The sequence below is a fragment of the Camelus dromedarius genome, chromosome 22 (genome assembly GCF_036321535.1).
Source record: "Camelus dromedarius isolate mCamDro1 chromosome 22, mCamDro1.pat, whole genome shotgun sequence".
Lineage (NCBI taxonomy): Eukaryota > Metazoa > Chordata > Mammalia > Artiodactyla > Camelidae > Camelus > Camelus dromedarius.
In genome coordinates, this window is record NC_087457.1 from 1,862,565 (window position 1) to 1,876,324 (window position 13,760).

Below are 13,760 nucleotides of genomic sequence, written 5' to 3' on the forward strand. Positions count from 1 at the left end.
AAAGCAAAATTGACATCACTTTGAAAGAGTTTCAATCAAATCTTAATGTAAAATTTTGCGTTTTCAGTATATCCTTTTCAGCAACACTTTACCCTCGTGTTCCACGCACAGCTCAGTGGAGAACTACAGGGAAGCAATGGAACTCCGGAACTGAAAAAACAGCATAGTTACTAGCCCGAGTCCTCGTGGGACAAACCCCCAGTGTGCTGGCCTCTGCCACTTGGAGGGGACCAGACCCACCAGCTCTTGTCGCTTAGTTTACTGGGGTAGTACTATGCCATTTCTGAACCTGTTGTGGCCAGAGTGTTCTTTCTGTAGCGGGTTTTTATATCTCACCCAGTGTATATGTTGTGCCATTGTTGTTGGCAGTGGGAAGAGGGCAGGATGGTGGGGAAGGATGGGACACAGACATGGAGAGAAGGAAGGTGGCCGCTGGGAAGCCCAGGAGAAAGGCCTGGGACCTATCCCTCTCTCACCCTCAGAAGAGATTGATCCTGTGGCTTCAATAGCAAACAAACACATTATTTCCTCTTCTCATTTTCACGAGAAGAGTCTGAAAGCTGCTGTTTATGCAAGGGGCGGCCCTGGCCAGTTGTTTTCAGTGTTTTGGTCCTTATGCCTTTCACAGATCTGATTGAAATGCTGGATCTCTTCCTTATTAGTTTTGTAATCTTGGACACGTATGGTAATTTAGTTGAGACTTGTTTTCATTATCTGCAAATTGAGAGTTCCAACACCTCCTTAGAATTGTGCAAAACCCTCAAAACTACCCTTAGCACACAGCACTATTCAGTAAATGTCAGTTGCTTTGTGAATTTCTGTGCTTGTATGCTGCCATAATTTATATCAGAGGTAATCTTTGTATCAGTGAAAGACATTTGTTAAAGAACACTTTGTCCCCTGCTTGTCATTTCTATCTCATAGAGCATCTAGGGATTGTAAAGACTAGGTAGCATTCAAAATAAAAATGGACAATCACAGAAGGTAATTTTAGCAAGTGGATCATGTGACTTAAACAGCAGCTTTGCAGCGATGTGAACATTTTAAATCAGTTACCGAGCTTCCTGGGAAACCTGCAGAGTGTTTTGCACTTTATCTTGAAGTCATCAAAATAAAGCTAACAAGTATCACTGCAAGTCTTTCCAAGCACAGGACACAAATATCTAACTATTCCTGCTTCACTAAAGACCCAGTATTGACAGGGATTTAAGGTTTCTGCCTGGGGAGAGGGGGAGGGTATAGCTCAGTGGTAGAGTGCGTGCTTAGCATGCACGAGGTTCTGGGTTCTATCCCCAGTACCCCCATTAAAATAAACAAACCAACACACCTAATTACCCTTTCCAAAAAAGAAAAAAACAAACAAAAAATAGTAAATTAAAAAAAATTTCTTCCCATCAATACCTGATGAGAGAAGTACACTTTTTAGGCTTAATAAACAGCATCAATACCCTGCAGCTGTAATGGAACAAGTTAAAACTGAGGTTGTTAAGGTGGACCCCAACGTGATATCAGTGGTATCTTTATAAAAAGGGGGAATTTGGGGACAGACACCTCTACAGGGAGAGCACCCTGGGAGCATGAAGACAGCCATTTACAAGCCAAGAAGAGAGGCCTAGAACAGATCATTTTCTCCCAGGTTTCACAAGGAACCAACCCTGCCAACACTTGACTTTGGACTTGCAGCTTCTAGAACTGTGAGCCAATGAATTTCTGTTTTTTAAGACATTCAGTTTATAGTATTTTGTTATGGCAGCCCTAGCAAACTAATAAAAACCTTATTTTTAAAATACCATAATTTTCATTTTGTTTTAATTTATCGCAAACAAAAGGCTAATCTAATATCTAAAGAAGTTATAGAAACTGATAAAAGACTAACAGTTCAACCAAAAATGAGAAACAGATGTGAAGAGTTCATACAAAAGGAAATACAAATGGTTCCTAAGAGAATGAGACAGTATGAAATCTGACTCACAGGACAACTACACTGAGAAATCACTTTTCATTCAGCTTAGGAAAATAACAAAATAGCAAAATGGGTAGCACACTATTATGGAGGATTTATTATTTATTTATTTATTTATTTATTTATTTATTTATTTATTTATTTATTTACATTTTTTATTGATTTATAATCATTCTACAATGTTGTGTCAAATTCCAGTGTTCACCACAATTTTTCAGTTATTCATGGACATATACACACTCATTGTCACATTTTTTTCTCTGTGAGCTACCACAAGATCTTGTGTATATTTCCCTGTGCTATACAGTATAATCCTCTTTATCTATTCTACAGTTTTGAAATCCTAGTCAACCCCTTTCCACCCCCCACCCCCTTGGCAAACACAAGTTTGTATTCTATGTCTGTCAGTCTGTTTCTGTTTTGTATTTATGCTTTGTTTGTTTGTTTGTTTGTTATTAGATTCCACATATGAGCGATCTCATATGGTATTTTTCTTTCTCTTTCTGGCTTACTTCACTTAGAATGACATTCTCCAGGAGCATCCATGTTGCTGCAAATGGCGTTATGTTGTCGGTTTTTATGGCTGAGTAGTATTCCATTGTAGAAACATACCACCTCTTCTTTATCCAGTCATCCATTGATGGACATTTAGGCTGTCTCCATGTCTTGGCTATTGTAAATAGTGCTGTTATGAACATTGGGGTGCAGGTGTCATCCTGAAGTAGGGTTCCTTCTGGATATATGTCCAGGAGTGGGATTCCTGGGTCATATGGTAAGTCTATTTCTAGTCATTTGAGGAATCTCCATACTGTTTTCCACAGTGGCTGCACCAAACTGCATTCCCACCAGCAGTGTAGGAGGGTTCCCCTTTCTCCACAGCCTCTCCAGCATTTGTCATTTGTGGATTTTTGAATGATGGCCATTCTGACTGGTGTGAGATGATACTTCATCGTAGTTTTGATTTGCATTTCTCTGATAATTAGTGATACTGAGCATTTTCTCACGTGCCTAGAGATCATTTGTATGTCTTCCTTGGAGAATTGCTTGTTTAGGTCTTCTGCCCGTTTTTGGATTGGGTTGTTTGGTTGTTTCTTATTAAGTAGTATGAGCTACTTATATATTCTAGAGAGCAAGCCTTTGTCGGTTTCATTGGCAAAATTTTTTTCCCATTCCGTAGGTTGCCTTTTTGTTTTACTTATGGTTTCCTTTGATGTGCAGAAGCTTGTAAGTTTCATTAGGTCCCATTTGTTTATTCTTGCTTTTATTTCTATTGCTTGAGTAGACTGTTCTAGGAGAACATTTTTGAGATGTATATCAGATAATGTTTTGCCTATATTTTCTTCTAAGAGGTTTATTGTATCTTGTCTTATGTTTAAGTGTTTGATCCATTTTGAGTTTATTTTTGTGTATGGTGTAATGGAGTGTTCTAGCTTCATTGCTTTACATGCTGCTGTCCAGTTTTCCCAACACCATTTGCTGAAGAGACTGTCTTTTTTCCATTGTATATTCTTGCCTCCTTTGTTGAAGATTAGTTGACCAAAATTTTATGGGTTCATTTCTGGGCTCTATTCTGTTCCATTGGTCCATATGTCTGTTTTTGTACCAATACCATGCAGTCTTGATGATTGTAGCTCTATAGTATTGTCAGAAGACTGGGAGAGTTATTCCTCCAGCCTCTCTCTTTCTCTTCAGTAATGCTTTGACAATTCTAGGTCTTTGATGGTTCCATATTAATTTTATTATGATTTGTTCTAGTTCTCTGAAATATGTCCTGGGTAATTTGATAGGGATTGCATTCAATCTGTAGATTGCCTTGGGCAATGTGACCATTTTAACAATATTGATTTTTCCAATCCAAGAGCATGGGATATTTTTTCACTTTTTAAAGTCTTCTTTAATTTCTTTATTCAATGATTTATAATTTTCTGTGTATAATTTTTTCACCTCCTTGGTTAGATTTATTCCTAGGTATTTTATTACTTTGGGTGCTATTTTAAAGGTGAATGTTTCTTTACTTTCTTTTCTTGTTGATTCATCATTAGTGTAAAGAAATGCAACTGATTTTTGAATTTAATCTTGTAACCTGTTACCTTGCTCAATTCTTCAATCAGCTCTAGTAGTTTTTGTGTGGAACTTTTAGGTTTTTCTATATGTAGTATCATGTCATCTGCACATAGTGACACTTTTACCTCTTCTTTTCCAATTTGGATCCCTTTTATTTCTCTCTCTTGCCTGATTGCTGTGGCCAGGACTTCCAAGACTATGTTGAATAGGAGTGGTGATAGTGGGCATCCTTGTCTTGTCCCAGATTTTAGTGGGAAGCCTTTGAGTTTTTCACCATTGAGTACTATGCTGGCTTTATGTCATATATAGCTTTTATTATGTTGAGATATGTTCCCTCTATACCCACTTTGGTGAGAATTTTTATCATAAATGGGTGTTGAATTTTATCAAATGTTTTTTCTGCATCAATTGAGATGATCATGTGGTTTTTGTCCTTTCTCTTGTTGATGTGATGTATTACATTGATTGGTTTGTGTATGTTGAACCACCCTTGTGTCCCTGGGATGAACCCCACTTGGTCATGATGTATAATCTTTTTTATGTGCTGTTGGATTCTATTTGCTGATGTTTTGGTGAGGGTTTTGGCATCTATGTTCATCAGTGATATTGGCCTATAATTCTGTTTTTTGGTAGTGACTTTGCCTGGTTTTGGTATCAGAGTGAATTTGGCTTCATAGAATGAATTTGGGGGTATTCCCTCCTTTTCAATCCTCTGGAAGAGTTTGAGAAGGACTGGTATGAGTTCTTTTTTGTACGTTTGGTAGAATTCTCCAGTGAAGCTGTCTGGTCCTGGACTTTTATTTGTAGGGAGGATTTTTATTGCTAATTTGATTTCATTTTTAGTGATCAGTTTGTTGAAGTGGTCAGTTTTTCCTTGATTCAGTCTTGCTGGGCTGTATGTTTACAGAAACTTGTCCATCTCCTCTAGGTTATCCATTTTCATTCCATATAGTTTTTCATAATATTCTGGTATGCTATTCTGTATTTCTTTTTTACTTGTAATTTCTCCATTTTCCTTTCTTATTTTGTTAATTTGTGCTCTTTTTTCTTCTTTGTGAATTTGGCCAGAAGTTTGTTGATTTTATTTACTTTTTCAAAAAACCAGATTTTGGTTTGATTAATTTTTCTATGGTTTTTAAAATCTCTATTTATTTCCTCCCTGATCTTTATAATTTCCTTCCTTCTGCTGCCTTTTGGGGTGTTTTGTTCTTCTTTTTCTAATTCTTTTAGTTGGTGGATTAAGTTGTTTATTTTGAGATTGTTCTTTTTGGGGGAAGGCCTGCATCACTATAAACTTCCCTCTTAGCACTGCCTTTGTTGTGTCTCATAAATTTTGTGTGGTTGTGCTTTCATTTTCATTTGCCTCAAGGTAATTTTTAATTTCAACTTTGATTTCCTCATTGACCCATTGGTTTTTTAATAGCATATTGTTTAATTTCCATGCTTTCCTTTTTTCTCCTTTGTGTCTCTGTTGTTGATTTCACTTTCATGGCATTGTGGTCAGTAAAGATGCTTGAGATAATTTCTATCTTCTTAAAATTGTTGAGTTTTGTGCCCAAGTACATGATCAATCCTAGAAAATGTTCCATGTGCACTTGAAAAGAATGTATATCCTATTTTGGGGGGTGTAATGCTCTGAGAATATCCACCAAATCTAAGTTTTCTATTGTATTATTTAGTTTCTCTGTTGCCTTATTTATTTTCTGTCTAGAAGATCTATCTAGTGATGTTAATGTGGTTTTAAAATCTCCAACTATGATTGTATTCCCATCAATATCCCCCTTTATCTCTGTTAGTAATTGTTTTATTTATTTACGTGTTCCTATATTGGGTGCATATATATTAATGTGTGGAATATCCTCATCTTGTATCACTCCTTAATCATTATAAAATGTCCTTCTTTATCTTTCTTTATGGCCTTTGTTTTAAAGTCTATTTTGTCTGAAATCAGTACTGCAACACCTGCTTTTCTGGCTTTTCCATTTGCATGAGATATCCTTTTCCATCCTTTCACTCTCAATCTATATGTGTCCTTCTCCTTAAAGTGGGTCTCTTGTATGCAGCATATTGAAGGTTCTTGCTTTATTATCCAGTCTGCCACTCTGTGTCTTTTGACAGGAGCATTTAGTCCATTCACATTTACAGCAATTAATGATAGATGTGTGTTTATTGCCATTTTGAACTTATCTTTGAGTTGATTTGGTATTTCCTCTTTGTTCCTTTCTTCTTCCTTCTGTGGTTTGGTAATTTTCCTTTGTATTATCATGGATTTTTTTAGTTTTTGTGACTCCCTTGTAAGTTTTTGGCTTGTGGTTACCCTTTTCTGTAAGTCCTTAGCCCATTAGTATATTCGAACTCATCCTACTGAAAACAAAAATTTTTAAAAGAAAGAAAAAAATACTCTATATTTTCTTGCTTCCATCTCCCACTCTTAATGATTTAGATGTCTTCTTTTAAAATTTCGTGTTTATTTTATTTGTAATTCATGAGTTATCACCTTTCCAGTTAGGAGATTCTCATTTCTGTAGCATCCTGATGCTTTTCTATTTAGAGTATACCTTTCAATATTTCTTTTAGCATGGGTTTAGTGTTGCTAAACTCTTTTACTTTTTGCTTGTCTGTGAAATTCTTTTTCTCTCCTTCTATCCTAAAGGATAGCCTTGCTGGATAAAGTATCCTAGGCTGCATCTTTTTTTCATTCAGGACTTTGAATATACCTTGCCACTCCCTTCTGGCCTGTAGTGTTTGTGTAGAGAAATTAGCTGAGAGCGTTATGGGGTTTCCCTTGTAATTCATTCTTTGTTTTTCTCTTGCTGCCTTTAGGATCATTTCTTTATCCTTGACTCTGGCCATCTTGATTATGATGTCTTGGTGTGGGTCTGTTTGGGTTTTTCCTGTTTGGGACTCTCTGAGCTTCCTGTACTTGGATATCTGATTCCTTCTTTAAGTTTGGGAAGATTTCATTCATGATTTCTACCAATACCTTTTCAATCCCCTTTGATCTTTCTTCCCCTTCTGGGACCCGTATTATATGAAGATTAGCACACTTTATATTATCCCATAGGTCCCTTATGTTGTTTTCATTTGTTTTTATTTGTTTATCTCATAGCTGTTCTGAGTGGGTGCTTTCTGTTGTCCTGTCTTCTAGCTCACTTATTCTTTCCTCTACATTTTCTACTCTGCTTTGCACAGCATTTAGATCAGTTCTCACCTCAGCCAATGAGTTTACCAGTTCTACTTGGCTCTTCTTTATAGCTTCCATTTCATTTTTGACATATTTTATATATCTAAACATTATCTCTTTTAGTTCCTTCAGTACTTTGAACACTCCTTTTTTGAAATCTTGATCTAGTAGGGTATTGATGTCTATTTCATTGATCATTCTTTCAGGGGATTTCTCTTGTTCTTTTAATTGGGAATGGTTTCTCTGCTTCTTCATCTTGCTCATACCTCTCTGGCACTGTGGCTTATGGAGTATCAGTTATCTATTGTGGTCCTTAAGGAGTTTATTTATTTATCTATCTAATGCCTATGTAGGTATAAAACATATTTTTGGCCCCTCTGTCTTTTGAAGAGGACGATGTTCTGTCGGAGTTCCGCAGGTGCTCTGGTTGGCTGAGTGGGTCTGTGGATGTGAGTCTTGGTGTATTTGTGGGAGAGGGTGAGCTACGAGCATCCTTCCACTCTGCCATCTTGGCCTCCTCCATGAAAATGACTATTGGCAGCAAGCTTTAGTGCTCTCCATGTGAGCTCTTCATAGGGCTATTTGACATGGGTAGATCCTTTTTAAAATTGTGCTTTAAAAGGGCAGAAAGTAGATCAGAGGTTTCCAGGACTTGGAAAAATATTGCAAGTTTATCCTCTGGAGGTCAGCAGCGTGGAAACGCACCGTTCCCTGGGCAACACCATTTTCCAGAATTGTCGTCTTTTTATTTTTTTGAATAATGGAGGATTTCTTTTGTCATAGAAATCTAGAACTACTCATCAAGAGAGATGCCTGAATGTTTCATCTTAAGGCCACAGTCTAGACATAGAAGCCAATTCTTCTTGTAAAGTAAAATCAAAGTCAACAATACCAGCCCCCTAGTCTGACTGCAGTCTCAGGGCACCTGCCTAAAAGCACCCACACTTATCAGTCTGCTTTGGCTGGTCCTGCAGCACCCACTCACTGAGTGAAGAGCCCCATGTGCCGTCCTGACCCAGAGTCTTAACTTCTTCAGAAAGAGGAGACATACTTGTCTGTCACAGCCAGGACCTCTCTGCCTGAAAGTTGTCTGCTCTCCACCTCCTTGTTCCAGCACAGCTCAAATGATGTGGTCATGACGGCTGACAGACTTCAACAGAACAGGGTCTATCCTCAGCCCCACCTGCAGCAGCTTTGAGATCTGCCCCAATTTCTTTGGGACCCTTAATATTTCATTGGTCATCCCAACCTTCTGCCCCCGAGACCACTGGGTGTGTTTTCAAAGGCCAGCCCTGTGTCTTTTCTCTCTTCTTTGGAGAATTGCCTGTAGGCTCCTGGAGTCACTATGCTCAAGTGCACAGAGAGCCAGAAGATTCCTGGGAATCTACAGTTTACATCCTCACCATTCTCCTGGTGGAGCTCTCCTGTCTTGGGTCAGGACCACCCTGGGATGCAACTTCTGCCCCTATGGAATCAGGGCAATGCTACCCTTGGTGGGGCCTTTGTGATCACACCCTTGAGTGGCTTCCTGCCCTTCTCTGACCTGCTTCTCTCTGTCCTTTACTGATTTCTCCTGGGTGCACTTTGCTAATAAGTCACATGCACCCAAATCCTTGTCCTGAGGTCTGCCTGTTTGGAACCTGACCTAAGACATGGGCATTGATGGGAGATTGGGGCTGCCTCTGTGAAGAGTTCGTGTTATCTAAGACACAGATGTCCAGCCATGGGGTGGGGAGGGGGGAAGTAAAAGACTCAGCTTCTAATCATGGAAACAGTCAGACGATAGAACTTGATGGCTATGGTCACAGGCTTTATCAGGCAAACCCATGTTGCTCTCCTGGCTCTGTCACTTACCCTCTACCTGTAGCTTTGGGCAATTTGCTTACCCTCTTTAGATCTGAGTTTTCTCCTCTGAAAAATAGAGATAATGGTCACACATGCTCTGCGGGATGGTTGTGAGCGTGAAGGAAGCACGTGCGTGTGTAGTGCTGGGCACGTGCTGGCACATGGCAAGTACCCAGTGCGTACTGGCCTAGCTTATGGTTTGGTTCAAGCTGTCATTGTTCTTTGGCTTGTGCTCTGTCCCCAACTTGTAACTGTGTGTGCCAATGTCATTGTCTCCCCTGGTGGCCAGTTGTCATTTCTACGTGGGGAGGGTAGAGTCAGGAGGGAGAATTCCTCTTCTTTCTCAGGAACAGAAAAAATATTTAAGCAGTCTTGACTGTAATTTGGCTTTTGATCAATTATCTGTAACATGATTGATGATGCCTGTGTGGCATCGGTTGTTAACCATTTTTAACGTTGCCCTTGTCTGGGGAACTCCTGATGAGTCAAACTGAGAAGATAGTTTGCCTTTGATTTGACACAGTCTTTGAGAAAGTAAGAAGAAAAGACTGTAGGGGTTGAAAGTAGGAACTGATAGGCCTCTGGAACCTTCTGTGGACCAGTCATTATCTCATTGAATCCTCCAAGTCATACAAGGTTGGGAATATGACCCTTATTTCCCAGCTGAGGAAGCCAAGAGCTGTAAAATAATTTGTGTAGAATCAAATAACCAAGTAACTGGGAGTGACAGGTGTTACTCAGGTTAGCAAGTGGTGGAGCAGAATTACAGCATAAGGCTTGTTTTTCTAAATTTCCTGCCTTTTTTTTTTTTCAGCACAAAGGGTTAAATGAAGACACTGAAATTATTCAGTAAAATTCAATGGGAGTGGGGTGAAACTTGGGCATTGAGAATATAATAAAAATCACAGAAGCTCTTTAAGTAATAGTTGGAATGGAAGATCTCACAGTCCCTCGAAGCTCAAAGAATTTGTGCCTATGGAAGACACCTTCTAGGTGCAAATGCAGAACTCTCAGAAGCTTCTTAGGACCTTTCCTCCTGCTGTCACAGCCTCTGGAACCACCAGAATTGGATTCTCCTTACTAAATACAGGAACAGTCACAGCCCTGGGTCACTGACGGGGTGTCTGTTCACAGAGGCAGCAGGTGTCCATTTTGTGGCTGGGTGTTTGGCGATGAGGCAGCATGCTGTGGGGATACTCACTGGGGCTTTGACATAAAACAGACCCAGGCTCAAATTCTGGCCCAGCCAATCAGCAGAGATGGCCCCTTGGGCACTGTCTGTCTCACTCTGTTTTCTCATCAGAGGGACGTATCTGAAGGTATTACATCTAGCACATGCTTCACAGTGCTTTGCTCCTGTCATGGTTCATGCTTCCCCACTTTGCTGTTTGGGGAACAAACGTTCTTTGTGGATTTTGTTCAAGGATCACCTTTTGTGGTCCTCCCACAAGCCAAGCTAGCTGATTTTCTCTCTCTCTCTCTTTATTCTGTCTCAGTAGAAAACTGTGAATATGTTGATTAAGGCACTTGTCACATTGTGTCATAATAATCTGTTTAAAAATCTGTGTCTGTAAGAAATCCTTTGGCTGCAAGTAACAATCAAATTCCAACTGGCTTTTTGGATGAGGAAATTGCTTATGTCAAGGGATGAAAAGCTAGAAGGAACTAGACTCCATCTCGGAGTTTAAGAGGTGCAATCAAGGGATAGAGGGGACAGAGTGGTTTTAAAATATGAATAGAAACTCTTTGGCACACCGCTCTTCAAAAGGTAGAGTATAAATCCCTGTCCTTGAGTGCAAGTTCCTCTAGATCCTCATGGTCCTCATCTGTCTAATGGGGTAATGCTCACACTCACCTCCTGGGGTTATTATCAGTAGAGTGAGGTCAGGCTGGTAGCATGCCTCGGGGGAGACAGTGTTTCCAGGAATTTTGATGGTCATTCTGCACCCACAGGGACTCAGCTGTTGGTCAAGTAAGTTTGGGAATCTCTGAGTTAAGCTGGTTGGCTGTAGGATTACTCAGAGCCTTGAATAAGCTAATCTTCCTTGCACCCATCTAAGAAAGGCATATTATCAAGTGGCATTTCTTTGGTACATTTGACCCTAGAGTCCTACTTTTGAGGGCATTTTATGGGCCTGTGTCCACTGCCTTAGCTCTGTGTTAGGGAAGCCACCTGTGGCCACCCGTGTCCTGTGGTGGGTCCGTGGCTGGCACCTCTCCTGTTTGAGGTGGAGGGCAGGCCCTGTGCAGTGAGTGGAGCCCCACCTTTCCTCCTGCCCTGTGTGAATTCTGGGCTGAGTAGACTTAGCAGTGGCCTCACCTGTACCTCCCTTGTCTCCCATAGTGCACAGGGGCTCATAGTCTCAAGACTGCCCTGGGCATCTGGTGTCACGCTGTGGAAATGCACCTGGCAGGTGGCCCTGAGGGGCCCGGGTACACATCATACTCTTCTTACCACCTGTGTCTTGCAGCTCCATTTGTTACCAAAACAAAAGCCCCTGGAAATTCAGCTCAAGGATGACATGATCACCTTTAAGTAAAAGGCACCTTTAAAATCCATATGCCAGATGAGGTGCTTCCTGAGTGGACACTGTCATGGAGAACCCATCTTTAGCTTCCTTAGCTCCCAGGGTAGCTGATGGGCATCAGGGCGGAAGAGGGCACTGACACAGATAGGATAGCACACAGCCACTCCCCGCCATTCCTCCCAAGTTTCTGTTTTCCTCCCCCAGAGAAAACAACCATTTCTCCTGGCTTTGAGATTGTGATGCAGCACCCTTTCTGTGGTGGGTTCTGGCCTCCTTTGTCCCTGGCTGTCCCAGTGAGGCTGCATCTGTTTTTAAAAAATTTAATTTAATTTTGAAATATAGTCAGTTTTTTAATGTTGCATTAATTTCTGGTTTACAGCCTAGTGACTCAGTTATACATATACATATATATATATATATATATATATATATATATATATATATATATATATATATATTCCTTTTCATATTCTTTTTCATTATGGGTTACTACAAGATATTGAATATAATTTCCTGGGCTAACAACAAGGTTAGCTAATTTATTTTATTTGTGTGTGTTCTTTTTTGCTTTTTTTTTTTTTTTGGGGAGGCAATCAGGTTTATTTATATATATATATACATACATATACACACACACACACACACACACATTTATATACATATATATATATTTAATTGTAGCACTGGAGATGGAACCCAGGACTTCGTGCATGCTAGGCACATTACCACTGAGCTATATCCTCCCCCATATTTTACTTTTTTTAAATTGAAGTATAGTCAGTTTACAATGTTGTGTCAGTTTGTGGTGTAATGTTTCAGTCATTCATATATGTAACATATATTCATTTTCATATTATTTTTCATTATAGGTTACTACAAGATATTGAATGTAGTTCCCTGTGCTCTACAGTAGAAACTTGTTTATCTATTTATATATAGTATCTGCGAATCTCAGACTCCCAGCTTACCCCTTCCTGCCCCCTTTCCCCCTCTAGTAAGCATAGTTTGTTTTCTATGTCCATGAGCCTGTTTCTGTTTTGGGAAGCTCCTTCTTAAGGCAGAAAAAGCTATGGGTGAAGGAAGGGAAGCCTGTTGGGCCGAGGATTCAGACTCAGGGTTTATCTGCCCCGGCCCCACAGCTTTGGTACCCATAGTGTGGAGTTAGTTTGGGATTCCCAGGGCTGTTGGGCGATCTTGGGATGAGCAGAGCCTCTGAGTGGCAGTTCTTGATCTATTTTGGGGAGCAGGTGGAATCTTTGATTCCTCTCCCCAGAGAAACACAAGCCAGACTGACACACATATAGTAGGCCTGGCATTTAGGGTAAAATCCCTTAGATTAGGGCACTATGAGTCTGCTCTCTTCTCATTTCCATTTTGGAGTCCCTGTTTGGTGTTGCCTTCCTTCCTTTTAGGGCTGCATTCGTGCCTGTGCCCAAGACAGTGGGGATGAGACACAGGAATGACCAACCAGCTCCTCCATCTGTGATCCCCCATCCTGGTGATGACAGCACAGGTGACAGGGACCAGAGCATGAGCTTCCCTTGCCCAGAGCCTGGGATGGGGCAAGTGAGGCAGGGCTGGAGGGTGGGGGGTGGGGAGGAGAGGAAAGGGATGGGGACGGAAGAGGAGAGAATTTGGGGAGGAGGAAGAGGGAAGAAGGAGAGGATGGAGGGGGTGAGGAAAGAGACCCGAGAGAAAGGGGGAGGGGAGGGGCAGGTGGGAGGCGAGGGGCAGAGGGAGCAAGGGTCCCTGACTAGGGGGCATTCAGCACAGGGTGATATGTGAGTGACGCCCAGTGACTTAAGAGGGAAGACATTGGCCTGAAAGGGAGGGAGACAGAAAGCCGGGCTTTTCAATATGAGCATTCATGTCGCTGTGACAGTGGTCACTTACCACACCCTGAACGGGAGCTCAGGGCCCAGTGCTGCCGCCAAAGGCCTCCGGGTAAAGTTTTACCTGAGTGTGAAAGGGGCGGGGGCCTGGCCGAGCAGCAGCTCCTGGAGCTTCCGGGGCTGCGGGGGTGGCCCCCCCAGGGCTGGATGTTTGGAGCAGAAAGACTTTGGCACCAGAAGAGGGGACACAGGACAGGTTGTTTCCAGATGGGGGACCCCTCCAGGCATCCCTGGCCATTGGAGGAAGGGATTGCTTCATACAGGGGCCTGGAAAGACCTTCTCC